Here is a 16,721-nt window from a genome sequence, read left to right on the forward strand (position 1 = left end):
GAAAAAAATCACAAAATGAGATTTCTGATACAGAATATGAATTTGAACTAGTACAATCAATCAATCAATCAAAAATGATAAGAAAAAAGAGCTAATTTAATTTTTTTTCTCTTAAATTACAAATCTGAGAGGTATTTGCAATTAAAAGGCTTTAAGAAATAGTGGGGTATAATTTCACAATATATGAAGTGTAAACATTTGTATTTAAAGTACTGTAAAATAGCTATCAGAATAAGAGATTACTTTATCAGGCTGCTGGCCCATTTACACTTTATTTTTCCTGGCTGGCTGATATCAGTCAACTAGGGAAAATATCACTCCCACATTAGAACACTGGGGGGAGCATCCAGTGTCCCCAAATACTATTTAAATATAGCATCTGAGATGGTCTAAGTTTGTAACTTCATCTCTGGGAAGGAGTCAGATTTAGATTTAAAAACACCAACCAATCAACCAAGCAATCCAGAGTAAAGAGTGGCTTCTGCAACTTTCCAGCAAACCAAAACAAGCTATTTCCAAGTGAACCAACCAAAAAGTGTATGGGTGGACGCTCGTCTTTCAACCTGTGCCGCTGCTCTGACTGCAATAGAATGACTGGCTGCACTACAGATTGGGAAGCCAACATTCTGTAATGTTCACTCCCCCGCCCCTTGCTTCATGGAACTATGCTCTGCTTGGGACTCCTTGTGGCCTGTGCAGAGAGGCTCTGGGACTAAAGAGAATCAAGACTGAGGCAAGCAGATGCCGAACTACGTGGATTAGCCAGCCATTCCATCCCATGGGGTTGGGGTGGACGGGCTGGGAAAGAAATATCCAAACACTGAAGTCCTTGTACAAGGTGCCAGAGCCTTTCAACAACACCCTATGTGTAGGGATTAAGATAGGATTTAAAGTACAAAAGGCAAAATTGTGGAAATTCTATATTGTTTTCAGGCCTTACATAACAAGCCCCCTTCAGGAAAACTTTCTCCCTTAAATACCCATCCTAGGTACTTACATTTCAGTGTATAGTATATGGAGCAGCATAAACAAGCCATTGTCTGTATGAAATTTTAGTTTGTACTGACTTTCGCTAGTGTTTTTTATGTAGCCTGTTGTAAAACAAAGCAAATACCTAGATGCTTTGATGTACCTCCTGGAAGACTTGAGAACCACTGATCTACAGAACCACTGACCACCTCTCCAAGCAGTTTGAAAAAAAGCTAATGCGGAGGAGGAGCAATTTTACCCACCATTGTTCTCTGGATTCTGTTGGAATCAGTTTGTGTGTGGAAGGACTGCAAGATGGGCCACATGCATTTAGTATTGGGAGAATTTTTTTTTTTCTCAGGCCATGTCTATACTGACGGCGGCAAATTCGCTGCCGCCAGATCGATCTTTATGGATCGATTGAGCGGTCAGTGTAGACCCACTCAATCGATCAGGAAGTCGACTGAGTAAAACCAGCCTGTCAACCAGCGCAGTGCACTATAGACAGCATGCAGAAGGGAAGCACAGCAGTCAACGTGAGTTACGCAAGCTACTCTGCGTAGTTTGCGTAACTCCCGTCGACTGCCGCCAAATCGCCAGGTGAGTGTGGACCAAGGCTTAGTGACTGAAAGAACAAAAACTTTGATTTCTAATGTATCCAGAAACAATTTGAATTAATGGTACTAGTAAGTGGAAACTCAATGCACAATAAAATAGTCTTAGCTCTACCACAATCCCACGTCTCAGAAAAGATAATAGAAAAATAAAATTTGTTTCTTTCTCCAGTGAATTTTGGCCAATTGGCATTTTTAAACATTTCATTTTACTTACGTGCAAAGGACAATATTGAGAATAACTGCTCTATTTAAGAATTTTCTTGTGATGTGTTAGAAAGGTTAATGTATTAAATTTGCATTTTTCTAGACCGATTAATCCTTTCTCTGCTTTCTCTGATGTTCTACTTCTTTAAAATGAAGTGATATAAAATATGACTCCTTCTTGACAGGTTGTCCGAAAACCAAGTTTTCCTCCCCACCAGTTTTCACGTTCTACAAGCTTTGCCATCATAAACCACACTGCATGTATTGAAAATGGGTATTACATTAGATGAGGTAATTTAAGTGTGTCCCATTTCACTTGGTGAAACTAAGCAGCTTTGCATTATAACTAAGTTGATCTAACGAGAATACGCTTGAAGCATGTGTTACCTGGAACTGAAGTTAGCTAGTTATATTGCTTCTGAGTCTGCAAAATAATGGCAGGAATCCTGCTGTGAGGGAGATAGGAAAATTATTATAATCTGCATTCCTAAATTGAGTGAGCATTTTGCTCAGCAGTAACTTCTTGACTGCAAATAGTCTGAAATTGTGTCCTGCTGTTTAAAATGCGGGGTTTTTTTAAACTGAGTAAAAATTTCCACATTTCTTTAAATCAAATAACTTTAACATCATATATGGTTGAATTACTGAGACAGTGAAATCTGCTTATCATCCCTTTTTTATTGACAGTTAGGAACAAATGACTAGAATTTGTTTGCGATACAAGGTGGATGACATAAAAATCTTTTAGTGGATCAACTTCTGTTGGTGAGACACAAGTTTCCAAGTTTTCACAGGGGTCTCCTTCAAAGACCTTGCTGTTCACCAGTTCATGGTCTCTTTCTTTATATGATCTTTTCAGTACGCTATTGTCTGTTTAAGCTCAGAAGTTTGTCTCTCTCACAAACAGAAGTTGGTCCAATAAAAGATATTACCCTCACCTACCTTGTCTCTGTAATATTCTGGGACCAAAACAGCTACAACAACACTATATAGAATTTGTTTTGGATTTCCCCCATGGTCTTAACTGTGTAATTGGTGGTATGTGAGAAGCTTATCCTAAACTTCCTTGTTAAATTATTACCTTGACATTAAATACATTGAATTTTGCAAGATTGTTTTAGTCTGTATAAAGGGAAAATGTAATCTGAATAGATACTCTGAAGTGGTTAGCAGTTATGATACAACACACATCATTAAACCCAAATACATATGGCAATAGTGTGTTGAAAAGATCATATAAATAAAGCAGAAGACCATGAACTGATGAACAGAAAGAAAATGAACTTCACCAACAAAAGAATGGAATATACAGTTTTATCCATTTAAAATCCTTTAGGTCAGAGAATAACTGGAGAGGATATAAGTAAAAAGGCGGAGGATTACGAAGCTTTGCACAGAATTGCAATTTCCTAACAATTGTTTGCCGTTACTATCTTCAAGTAATAAGTCTTGTGGGGCAAACAACAATGCTTCCCACATGTGTCCAAGGGAAGGGGAGGCAGGCACAGAGATCATCTTCTTTCCCATCCTTTGTCCACGCAGGTAGGGACCAGGCAAAATGTTTTGTAGGATGAATAGGAAAGGGGATAGTTGGTATGGACAGTAGTGCTCTAGTCCCTAAAAAAAGAGATGTGTCTAGCCTTGGAGTGGCACCTCTCTCATGCCTGCTGCTCACTGACAGCAGAGAAGGTCATGTGCTACACCTTTTCACAGGAGATGTAATGGTTGGATGTTGGGGATCATGCTGGCTCCTACAATCTAGGAATTCTGCCTGTGTCTGCACATTGTAGAATGCCTCAGCCTACCTCCACCTGGCTTTTTCCCCTGCTCCTCTTCTGCACAGGTATTGAACTAAGAGAGACAGTTTCACCATGCAAAAATCTGATCAGATGAATGTAGTGGGTTCCTGATATGGGGTTAAATCTTAAAGTCCTTATCCATTCCTTATTTAGGAAAGATTCCCATTCACGTCAGTAAGATTTTTGCCTGAGTGAGGACAGTAGGATTAAGCTAAGAATGAATAGTTTGAAAGAAATGGGAGACTGTAGGTTAGAAATGCTAGGGCACAACATATTGCAGAGTAGCACTGGGCAAATACTGCACAAAAAAAGTATTCACAAACTTCTTGTTTGAATAGAAACTGCAACTTCACTTTGATGTTCTCCACAATCCTTTATTAGATTTCTGCAAATGTTCATATGAGTGTGATGTAATCTATGAAAAAAAACCCAAACTTAAGGCCTAACAGACCCTACCTTCCATCTCCAGAATGGACCCCCAACAGACTCCAGAGTAAAGCTTAGATTCTGGCCTCACAACCTAATTTAGGGTTAGGGACGAAAGACTCTATGACAAGGAACTCAGATTCCCTCATCTTTAGTCCCCTTTAGTATGGGGAAATTCTCATGGAAGACTACAACCTTTTACAGGAATTCAGATTGTTTTGCAATCTGCCATCAACAAGCTATGACATTTATCATGAATATTTGTATCAACTAAATAATCGGCTTCAAAATTATGTATAAGAGCTTGCTGAATGTTTAATTTCAAACAAACAAATACATTTTTACTTAATTTTTTTTAATGATCTATTATAGAACTAGGCATCAAATTTCAAAAGAGTTTATAAAATCTTGAATAATTAAAAAGGGTAGGGAGGGAAGAGGAGGACTTTTGCAGAACATTCTAGTCATCCCCCTTTTTTTCCCCAAATGGACTCTAATATTTATATATATACATACCTGACCCTGCTGCCATTGAATGCAATAGCAAAACTCTGACCACATTGGAACAGGACTGCAAGTATACTTTGAAATTTATTGCAATTTAATATTTCTCCTATGTATTTATTTTTATATTTGTAATAGGCAGTTAGTGCCAATGGGATACACTCTCTTCTGACAAAGGATTGCTTGTTTTCTGTCTCCTATTTTCTGTGCATCTTTATACACATAGCATGGATATGCAGTATGCATACAGTAGTCATAGACAAAGTAACAGACCGAGAGATTGATTACAAGGCTATAATTCAGTTGAAGGAGCCTAGTGATATCATCTACAATGAAAATAAAGCTCAATCCATATAGTTTACAATGTCATCACAATGCTAAATTTGAGCTGCATCTTTATTAATCAATATGCCTCCCCCTAACCATTGTAACAACAGATAGAGAAGAAGAAAAACAGAAACTATTCACAAAATTATTTATTTAGTAAAAATAGCCAGGTTAAATAGGATGAGGTTCATTGAGTATTTTTATCTGCAGTTGGAGAAAATAATTTTGCTGAAAATTCCTAAAGAACTTTCTGCAAAAGTTATGGCAATCACAAACACAGGGAAGGTCAAAATCATCTATTCCTTCTCTCTGTTACATATAGCAGTGTTTCCACATCAGTGGATATACAATTTCATTGTACTTTATTTATGATGTTATGACTTGTGCTGGGAGCACCATGAAAGATTTAAGTAGCTCATTACTGTTTGGCCCTGCAAGGATGCATACGTACCTATTGTAACTGCAAAATCCCACAAATAGTCATTTTCATGCACACATGAAGAGCTAACTGATTAGTGTGCTTAAATGTAGATTCTTGCTTATCTTTCATACTGTTACTCACAAATTAGATGGTAGCTGAACCGATTGAATAGATAGAAAAGTGTCTGTGACTCTTTGCTCACATCCTGCCAATACAACTTCATCCTGACCTACCTCAACCATTTTTCAAGGGAAGAACTGGAAACCCCATTGCTTGGAATATTTAAAACTGAACAAATAGGACTTTTCTCTCTCTATGATTCTGTGCAGCTGGCTTGGAAAAAATGCTAAACCAAATTGTTCTGAGCAGCCGAGGGCCCTATTCAGGAAGGCACTTAAGCACATGCTTAATTCCATCTGTATTCAGAACTGCACTTGAAAAAGAGTTAAAGTGCTGTCCAGAACAGGGATGATTTCCTGAATTGGGTCTTGATCATCTAGAATTAATTTATTGTACAAATATGGAATCAAATTCTGATTATCATCAAGGCGTTTCCAGAAAAATGAATAAGTCATTTATAATGAATTCAGTTCCTCCACCACATTTAACCATTTCCTCTGTACTTTGGTTAGCTTATTATACAGATAACATACTTCCATTTGGGAGAAGTATGGCCAATTTTTCACTCATATCTCACATAATCTAGATGGACCAAATTCACTGCTGGCGAGCATGTGGAATCCCAATTAATCTAATGAAGGAACATCTGCTTACCCTAGTGGTAAATTTGGTTCCGTGTGTTTTGTGGCAACATCAATCTGACTAGATCTTTCATTGTTCTCAAATATTTACATGCTACACATTAACCAGCACTTTATATAACGAATATACCCTTAGAAATGGTTAAATTAAATTCAGAAACTTCAGGTTTTTAGAGAGTTCACCAACCTTCGTGTCCTTATGCACATCCAGAGAATCCAATACATCTACCTTAGATCAAGAACATTCAAAGACGATTTAATTCAGTTCATCTGTCTATCTTCAATAGTCTTCAGTGCTTGCTAATGAGACCAATGAAGTGATAAAGTGATTCCAGATAGGCAGATGGGAAAATCAGACATCTTTGCTGCAATGGTATGCAATGTGTTGACTCTGTAAAATAGAGAAAATCCTGATTATACATTTGCAAAATCTGAAAAGAAAGTTTATTATAGAAATCTGAGAACAAATACTTTTTACAATAGAGCCCATTCCATCACAGGGTTGCTGTCCACAGCAACATCATGCACCCTTTTTAAAAATCTGAGCCATTGTTTTTAAACACGGAGGGCTAGATCCACAAAAGATTTAAGCTCCTACCTACCATTTTAGGTGCCTAGAGCCTCAAAAAACCCTGTAGGTGCCTAACTTCCTTGGGCACCTAAGTTTCCACTAATAAAGACCCCTAAAAGTCTAAGGGTGGGCATGCACAAAGCCAACTAAATCAAGCTATGTGGTGCCTTACTCACACCTAAGCCCTGGCTGTGTTCACGAACTAAATATCTCCTGACTCTCACCTGTGGGGCCCAGTCTGGTAGGCATTCTCAGAGGCTGCCTAAAAGCATGCAGACTGGATCAGGCCCTGCACAGAAATGGTAGCGCCCCTTTTACACAGCAGACCACTGCTTAGAACACTCACCTGGGATGTAAGAGGCCCAGGTTCAAATCCCCTCTCCATCTAATGGGGAAATAGAACTTGAACCCAAGTCTCCCACAAGTCAAGGGCGTGCCCTAGCCATGGGGGGAGCAGGCTGTTCTCAGTCTCTTCTGAGGGAGCTGTTGCTCCTGGTATAAAATATTTAAACAGTCACTGAGCCAGCGAGAGGCGAATGAGTACAGCACTCACCTCAGGGGTAGGGAAGAGATGAACTGGGTTCCAGTCCCTGCTTGAGGTAATATTTAAGTACTTTACACAAAGTGAACAACTCTAATAGCAAAGATTGAGAGACCTCCCCTCCCCAACACCCTATAGCCAGAACACTCTCCTGGGATATGAGATATTTGTGTTCAAGTCCTTGCTCCAAACCAGCAGAGTAGGGGATCTGAACCCAGGTCTCACACATCCCCCTTGAATGCTCTAGCCAGTGAGCTGTAGGGTAAGGGTTTGGCTTAGGTACCCCACTGCAGGAGAGGGTTCATAGCTTTGAATCCCATGCAGCGGGTGATTTCTCAGACTATGCCTGCATGTGTTGCCTTCTACACCAAACACTAGCCAGAAGAGTGTTTTCTAGCCATTTTATACCTCCTAGGAAAAACACCCTGCATTTATAATAGGATTAATGTGTCAGACCCTTATCTAGAGTAAAGGCTGATAAAATATAAAAGGGGTGTTTGACTATCCTTGTCTTTTTCTGTTTTCTGCTCAATAAATCATACATATTTATAAACCTAGCCAGGCATCCATACCCAAGAACTGTAACACAGATGTGAGTATGAATATGGTATCTAATTGCAACCCTATATTACCATTTCTAGCTTTGGGCATGAACACAGCCACTTTCTTTCAAAGCAAATCAAGCCCCATGTGCTCTGGAATACAGCAAAGCCCTCAAAACCCATCAATGCCAATGTCAGCTGCCAAAACAATGAGCTCTCTAGCTATCCCATTTGTCAGTGAAAAAAGTTCTGAGTTCAGAAAGGAAGTTAAATTGAAAGGCATTGCTTCAGCAACATGAAGAAGTGTGTGTCTGCTAGAGTTCCTTTGATCATTCTGGTCAGAGAGGGAACCTAACAGCACCCATGCAATACCACTGGCTTTTGTCACTGTAAACATAAAATAGTGGACTAGTAGATTTTGTGCACTGAGGACACTTTAAAACACAGAAATCTCTGAATCTGATACTGGAAAAATACAGATTAGAACCCATGAAAATGTGAAGCTATGGAAGCAAAAGACCACCCTGCGATCTAGTCTCTATCTTTTATTTGCAAGGAAAAGTGTTTATTAAAATCATTTTAACTACGCTACATAAATCACTTACATATGGGTCTGTAATAGTTTATAGCTGGCTGTTATGCTATTGTTTATTTGATGTATGGTTTACAATATTGAATTACGTCTTTTTTCATCAGAAACATTTATTTATTAACAATTCAGCAGATAAGTGGTTTTAGATTGAGCATTTTAAAAATGTAGGCAAATCAATGACAAAGGACACAAGGCCATACGTTATATGGATATAATAATTGAATTTCATGCATTAGACTGATAAAAAAAGACAGTGCTTTTGGGACATTAAGTTGAGTTTCCATACTGTAAACATTTCAGAAAAACCATCTCATCAAACCTAGTTCATTTATTGTTTTGTGGAGACATTGCTTTTATGAAAACTTGTTATTGAACACTAATGGAAGTTAATATACATGTTCACTTCTGGAAATGGGCTAGCTAGTTGAAGAAAAGAGGTAAATTCATCTCAGACTAATGAAGATTACCCAAGAATAAATGAGGGCCTGATTCCCATTGATTTCAACAGTAGTTATACACAGACAATAGGTAAAGAGTGCATGATCAGACGCAAAACAGTATTTGAACTAGCATATGTGATGATAAGAGAACTGGATGTCCTAGGATGTGGCCCTGAGGGTCTTATCTCATCACATACAAGGTATATGTTGACAGAAAGAAAAGGACAAACTGGTAGCAAAGAATACAAAATACATATAAAAGGTTGAGTTACTCTTTCATCACAGTCATGGAGTCTGTGGGAGTAGGGGGAAGGGAAAGTGCTGGATGAGAGTTATCCACAGCTCATGTGCTGTGTAGGAAAAGTGGACGTGCAGTTCTGAAATAGGGGGCATACTGTGTGTCCACTTCTGTAAGTAGATTAAAGGAAGTATGGAGGAATGAGTAATTTAACGCTTTCCAAGGTAACAATAAAGAGATCCTTTCCCCTCCGTATATGAGAATAATGGTGTTGTGGGGGTCACTACAACTTCAAAGACTCTGTTAGCAAGATGGACCCATTTTCTACTAAATGTACTGAAACTAGTCAATATTGATGTCATATTAACAGTATGCATCTATGTACACTTTGCTATTAGTTGTGCACTGTTCAGTTTTGAAAGAAGTGCTGATGCACTATGCTCACAATAGATTCTTCTCATAAGTGATAATGCAAGTAGAAGTCCTGTTCCCTTTTGTGATGACATTTCATCTTGATTGTAACTATGACATACTGTTATGACAAATACATTACACCAATAAAAGCCACAATTCAGCATCTGAAAGAGATGCATATTGATATATGTAATTGAAATGAAAAAAACAAACATCAATGTATTTTTAACAATTCAGTTGAGTACCTATGACATGAAAAAAATAAGCCTCCTGTTAATGGAGCATAAAGGTTGTATACTTAATTTATTTTTAAATTCGAGGAATACAGAAGCTAAGGTTTTTCTTTGCATGACTGACCACATGGATTACACTCTTGCCCCTCAAGTGCGCGGTTATTTTGGCCAGCAGCATCCCCTGGTGTCACACCTGTGCCTTAGATGCCCTCACACACACTGTAACAAAGGGGCATGAAAGGTAGAGCGGCCCCACCATCTCTCAGTTCTTTCTTACTGCGGTGAGATGGAACCTGCTTCTCCGCTTGCTGTACTAGCATTAGTGTTATTTTACCTTGTTGCTTAGTTACTAGTTAGCTTTCCTAGGCAACACCCACTCCTGGGGACAGGGTCATTGGAATAAGGGAGCAGAGCGAGAAGTAACAAGATATAAAATTTCCAAGTGTGAAGCTCAGTGGTGGCAGGAGTTCCTGAGCCCAGGGCATAGGAAACATGGGCTATGATAGAAGCTGTTCTGCTGAAGATCAGAACATTCTGTTCCCAAAACAGAAAAATCTCAGTTAGATTGACTATAAAGGTAACAGGACAAAATCATTCCGGAGGAGCCCAAGGCTATTCATGACCTTTGCAGAGAGGACTATGGTTCAGGCAATATTCTCAGAGATTATCAAAACTGGTCTCCAACTGTGTAAGAACATGTTACCAGCTACCAAAGTAAGAACCAACTAGCCACATTACAGCTCATTCCAGTAGCACCCAGGCAGCCTCTGCTGCCTGTTTGAAGAATGTCCCTATTTTTGAAATTTGTAGGGCAACCATGTAGAGATCAGTCTACACATTTACATTTACACATTCATGGGTATAGGTTACTAGATTGAATGTCCATTTTGGTAGGGCTGTCCTGCTGTCATTTTTAAGTGGGACTCACAGTTTCCATCTCCAAGGAAATAGATAATTATTTGTTAATTTCCAAAATTGGAATCAATGTGGACAGTCATTTGAAGAAAGAATGTCTACTTACCCTACAGAAAGTGCGATTCTTTGAGATGTTCACATGGATATCACAACACACCCTTATTCTCTGCTCAGACATAGTTCTTCTCTGGGACTCAGTCTATGCAAAAGAACTGAGGGATGGTAGGGCCCATTTCACCTTTTATGCCCTTGAATGGAGAGGCACAAGGACATCTAGGGTGAAGATGTGGCCCAACAGATACTGCTGGCCAAAAGAAAGATCTTGTGCACATAGGGCCATGTGTACACCAAGAGTAGAATCTATGTGGATAACACATTTTGAAGAATCACAGTTACTATAAGGTATATGTAATAGAATCCAAGTAGGCACATCACATATGCTGCATATGCTATGCATTATGTACAGGTAAAGGTAAACTGTACTACAATATACATTTAAGAAAAAACAAAAGACTAAACAATACTATGCAATGGATTCTGCTATCCTTCATTATGATGAATGGTACCTGGATTATTCCGCAATTAGTTCCACTCATTTCAACAGGATGGCTCATGAAGTAAGGTACTGCTTAGTGCAGGTAAGGTTGCCAGAATCTGGTCCTATGTACATGCAACATAGCTTCGTTAAAGCTCCTGCAGAAAATGTAACTTTGGCATTTCCTAACTTCCTTGATTAAAGTGTGCAATCTTAATATTGCATAAGTGGAAGAAGTCTAATTTTTTCATTCATGTAAAAAAATAGAGAAAGGAAAATGAAAAAAAAATCCACCACTTCCTCCTGCATTTGGGGGGAAGCACATGCCACAGGTGCCACGGGAGGAAGGAAGAAGCAGGAGGGACAGGGAGTGCATGCAACATGCCTGGCAATGTAGTTACACCAATGTGTCAGTGTTACACTGCAGCAAATATAGAACTTTTTCAGTTTACTCCCTCTCTGGAATAATGAGGATATCAGGAGGAACAATGTGACTCATCCACGCACACCACCACACTGTCCCTTACCTGAGGCTAGATTGCAAACTGACAATCTAGCAGGAAGTATTTTGAGAATGCAATTTACGTGCCCATATTTAAAAAATGTAGTCTTTATTGTAGGATTCAAAAAAGGGGATTTCACTCATATAGTCATAATTCCCAAAATGCTTTTAGGCCATGCAGAGGATAATATTTGTATTTACTGTTTGTTGTATGTATGTGCTGTTCACATTTTGCCTATGGACATGCATAATGATAAATAACAGCTACCCATTCACCCCAGCCCATCTGATCAAATCTTACACATTTATGTCTGGTACAGTCTGTACACTAGAAAGATGAGCTAAAGAACTTGTATAAGAGGGCCTTTTTATGCCCATACCATGGGCATCCAGTGTCCTCCACCCCCAAACCCTGAACCTCAGGGGCATAGACAAGCCTAAAACATATAACTTTTATTATTTTACTGTTTGGGAACTCAGGCTGTTTTATATTAGCCTTCACCTCCCTTTCATACCTCCTTAATGGAAATTTTGGAAGCTCCCCTTATTTGGGATAGTAAGAGTAGACTGAAGAAAACATTCCAAAATAGACCATAGGGAAATCTCCTACACTAGTAAGTATATAGACTATATGAAAGACTCCTTTTCCAACACTAATTTTTCTGGTTAGTTTACTATTTCTTTTAGCCTTGTTTTCAGCAGCTTTACATCTGGTCAGTGTATCTGATTGAGAAAGAGTTTACTACATTTCTCATGCAGTCAGACAGTAGAAACTAATCCCATCTAGAACCTCCTGTGGTCAGATTTAATTCTATTCACTCTAAAGCAAAACTCCATCTTTGATCTCAACCACTTGTGTATTAACTACTCCCCTATTGATGCTACAGAAAACCTTGTGCCATGGTAATGCTTGTTGGGGGCATTGGTGTTTTCCATTGGAATATCAGGAGTTTCAAAGAAGAACGATCAGGTACACAAGGTAGCATTGTGGGTGCATTATGTACTGTTCGTTTAGTACATTAACAGATGGAATTAGTTATCACTAACTAATCTCAGTGGCCTCAGCATTCTAAATAACATTTTCTGAACTGCAGACTGCAATATGAACGAAAAACTCCTGTATGCAATGCTGTCGTAGCCATGTCGGTCCCAGGATTTTAGAGATAGAAGGTGAGTGAAGTAATATCTTTTATTGGATCAATTTCTGTTGATGAGAGAGACAAGCTCTGGAGTTTACACAGAAGAAGAGCTCAAAAGCTTGTCTTCCTCTCGCCAACAGAAGTTGATCAAATAAAGATATTAGCTCCCTTACCTGCGATCTCAAAAAACTCCTGACCACTGAGATGGCAAATAAGTTACACCCATACTAACAAAATTAACTCACTGTTTCTGGGTTTCTTTTGTTAAAAAAAAGAATGTATTGCTCTGTACTAATAGCTGTGTTCGAGTCAGCACAATCTTCTCTACCTTGAATTTGCTTTTGTCATAATCTCAGCTCCGCCCAAATGCTGCCAACCATAATTACTTTAACAGTAGATTTTGAAAACTTTGTCCCTTTCCAGAGCAAAAATATCTATTCCAGTCTGAGCCAGCCAGCTGAAGTTTCACAGTGTTCTCCTATCTTGTTACATGCATAAACTCAGCACTGGTTAATTAAAGTTAGATGGCATTTCTTTTATTCATCCATTTAAAATATCTGTTTTGATTGATTTTTTGCAGAGATATGAAGGCATGACCGTCTCTGTTGCAATCTTTCACTGTGCCTTTGTAGAGATACCAGGTCTTATTCTGAGCACTCACCAGACTTACAGAAGTGTAAAACTGCACTGCAATTAAAGTACATATCTGACATATATGAAAAATGATATGGTAATTCATTGGCACTGGTTTCAGTAGAATTTATTTACCCTCTATTTACCCTGGTGTACGAGTTCAGAATCGACTTACTCGACTATACAAGCTACTCCCCAAGAACATATATTACTTAAGCCCATTAAATTTCCATATAACATCCTCTAACGCAGAGTAGCTCTGATTCTGCTTTTAACTATTCCAGCGCACATTCACTGTGGTCAGTAGAATGAGATCAGTTTAAAACCAGTGCGATGTCAGAATTAGCCCAATGTTTATTTTTACACTTCTGATCAAGAAGTAGAGCCGAAACTAGAGTTGGACAGTTTTTTCCCCAAGGAAAAAGTTTTTTCCACTGAAAAATTATCTTTTTTGAAAGTGGAAAGTTTTCATGAAAAATGATTTTACTTCCATTTTTTATTTTTATGACTTATTAAAATGATAAAACACTAATAAATAATCAAAAATATGGGAACTAAAATTTTCAGTTCCCAAAAAAGTTGGTAATGTTCGGATCTAAAAAAAAATGAAGATTAAAAAAAATAAGTCAGTTTGGAACCCTGCAAAATGGAAACAACTTTGACGTTTTGGACTTTTTCATGACCTGCTCCTCTCCCTACTTTTTTGACCTGTGCTAGTCACAACACAGCAATTTGAAAACAATCCATCCACAACTGACATCTCCTACCTGTGGCATTCTGTCAACCTGCAGAATTCTGGAATTGAAAGGGAAGCAACTGTTTTTTAGTAGGAAGACAATAAAAGGAATGAGCATTGTAGGAATGTCATGTGGAGGCAGGTGAGTGACAGAAGCCTCCTCATTGAGGAAGGAAGATGGATGACTGAAGAAACAGTTGCTTTCCCCCTGACAAATATTATTTGCATTCTTCCCTTGAAAACAGTCAGGGCCAGCATTACCTGGAGCAGTTTCTGGGTTAATGTAAACTATTTGGTGCTAGTGAATTACCATATTATTTTTCATATATGTCAGATTTGTACTTTAATTTAATACACTACTGGAATGTGCTCAGCTACCATGGTGATCATCACAACATGAAAGCCTGAATAGAACTGAGCTGGTCTGTAAGTATACTGAATTAACAGCAGATAGGAATATTGCATTGACATACTTTGTACAAAACCGCTCCAGCAGAAAAGATCTTTCAAAGTCCGCTCCTACATCTCTGGATCTCAGCTGTCCAGAAACAGTCAATTATTAAACCAAGCTATGGGGCACATTGTGCTCTTGATTATTTTAGAGCCCAATCTTACAGAGGCCTCCAGGTACAGGACTTGCCCCAAAGTAAATGGGAATCTGCACACAGAGAGCTTGCGGAATACAACACTAAAAGTTTACTAGGGACTAGGGATGTAAAAGTTTACCTGTTTAAACGATTAAAAGGTAATCAACTGTTTAAACGTTTTAAACAGCTGATTACCATTTAAACTGGGGGGAAAAGGGGGAGAGCGGCAGCTGGGCTCTGCTTCCCATGAGAAGCCCATGGGAGCCCAGCACAGGGGGGAGCGGGGAGCACATTTGGGCTCAGCTCAGCTGCAAGTGAGAGCTGCCCAGCTATGGCTCTGCACGCACGGCGGCTGAGGAAGCCACAGCTGGGCAGCTCTCACTTGGCAATGAGAAGCCGAGCCCAGCATGGCTTCCCCACCCCCATGTGTTTAACTGTTTAAACATTCTATTTTTAGAACGTTTCAAGGGATTATTAAATAAACTAATTTTCACATCCCTACTAGTAAGTTTGCAACTGACATAAGGAAGTACTTCTTCACACAATGCACAGTTACCTGTGGAATTGGTTTCCAGGAGATGTCGTGAAGGCCAAAAATATAACTGGGTTAAAAAAATAATTAGATAAGTTCATGGAAGATAGGTCCAACAGTAGCTATTACCAAGACAGTCAGATATGTAACCCCATGTTCTGGGTGTCCCTAAACTTCTTACAGACAGAAGCTGGGACTGAATAACATGGGGAAGAGGGGGTGAGACCACTCGAGAAACTGCCCAGTTCATTCCCTCTGAAGCATCTGGCACCAGCCGCTGTCAGAAGACAGGATAGTGGGCTGGATGGCCCACTTGTTTGACCTGGTAAGGCCATTCTTATGTTCTATGGCAATGGTTGGAAGAGTAAGATAAACCTTATGGTATATAAAGCTACATATGGCTTCTTCTTGCAAAGCCTGGGTAGAGACTCATGCATGTATAAGAAAATGGCTAAAAAGCAATTAGCTACCAAGTTATTCCTGCCTAGTAGCAAAAAGACATTAGCCAAGTACCTCAGCTGCATGGTGAGGATTCACACTTAAAACAATGCCTGAGCAGACATGCTCATACTCTGCCCCTCTTTTACACTGCTCCCTCAACAGTTAAGGGAGAGGTTGTGCAAAGGGCTTGAGAATTATTTCTACTTGGTGCAGAGGACAATGCTCTGGCATTTAACATTACAGAGCTTCCACTCATGCTTGTACCAGAGCACAAGTTTGCTCTCCTGCTACAAACCATGCAATAACTTGCAGGCTCAGTAACGATCGTCATAGAAATAAGCTGAAAAGCAGAGCTAATGAAAGACAGGAGAAGCATTTCAGTAGAACTTTTTTCCATTTGTCAAAATTTCAAACGTGTTCAACTAGCTTTGCTTAAAAACCAGAAGAATATTCTTCATTTTAAATATACTAAAATGAAAATTTGCTAAACAGTTAGACTTTCAAATCCAATATTCAAATATAACAGACATGGTCATTTAATTAATTATTTAAAACAATGAATCTATGATTACATATATTCACTTTAAAATGTGCAAAATGGTTGTGAGTGCAACAGTTTCCCCTATGTTTCAATCAGTTTCTGCTTAGGAATGCTAGTTAAGCCATCCAAACAGAACCAAGGTAATAAAACATACAGTAGAATAGCTGTACAAGAAAAAGTATGCAATTAATATATTCAGTGCCTAACACTTATGATTGCAAATATCAACAAGGCAATCCAGATCCTCAGCTGGAGTCAATAGCACTATGCTGATTTACACCAGTTATAGATCCAACCCTTACAATGCAGTGTGAGGACACCAAAGTAATTGAATAATTGATCACCAAAGCTATTTATTCTCTTTTCTGTTCATTTATATGTGGTGCCAGAGGAGTTAAATGTGTCTTTAAATTAACTCGGAATACAAGCATTGGTTCAGACCGTGCATAGGCAATAAGGAGGGCATAGGGAGTTTTCCCTTGGACATTCCACAGTAAGAAAAGGGAGAGATAGAGTCCCCAGAATCAGAGGAGAGTTGAGGAGAAGCTATTCTGGCTGATT

The 16,721-nt window shown here is 38.9% G+C and overlaps 1 protein-coding gene across 2 annotated transcripts in view; it reads right to left on the reverse strand.

Moving 5' to 3' along the window:
* The window catches only part of HS3ST5 (heparan sulfate-glucosamine 3-sulfotransferase 5), a 201,538-nt gene that overhangs the window by 106,984 nt on the left and 77,833 nt on the right, over positions 1-16,721 (reverse strand). For both annotated transcript variants that reach the window (XM_067546774.1, XM_067546775.1), the window contains exon 2: positions 6,216-6,419. The gene's annotated coding sequence lies outside the window, so the exon portion shown is untranslated. The remainder of the gene's footprint in view (positions 1-6,215; positions 6,420-16,721) is intronic.

The sequence above is a fragment of the Emydura macquarii genome, unplaced genomic scaffold (genome assembly GCF_026122565.2).
Source record: "Emydura macquarii macquarii isolate MOO-44397 ecotype Brisbane River unplaced genomic scaffold, CSIRO-AGI_Emac_v2 contig_1146, whole genome shotgun sequence".
In the NCBI taxonomy this organism is placed as follows: Eukaryota; Metazoa; Chordata; order Testudines; family Chelidae; genus Emydura; species Emydura macquarii.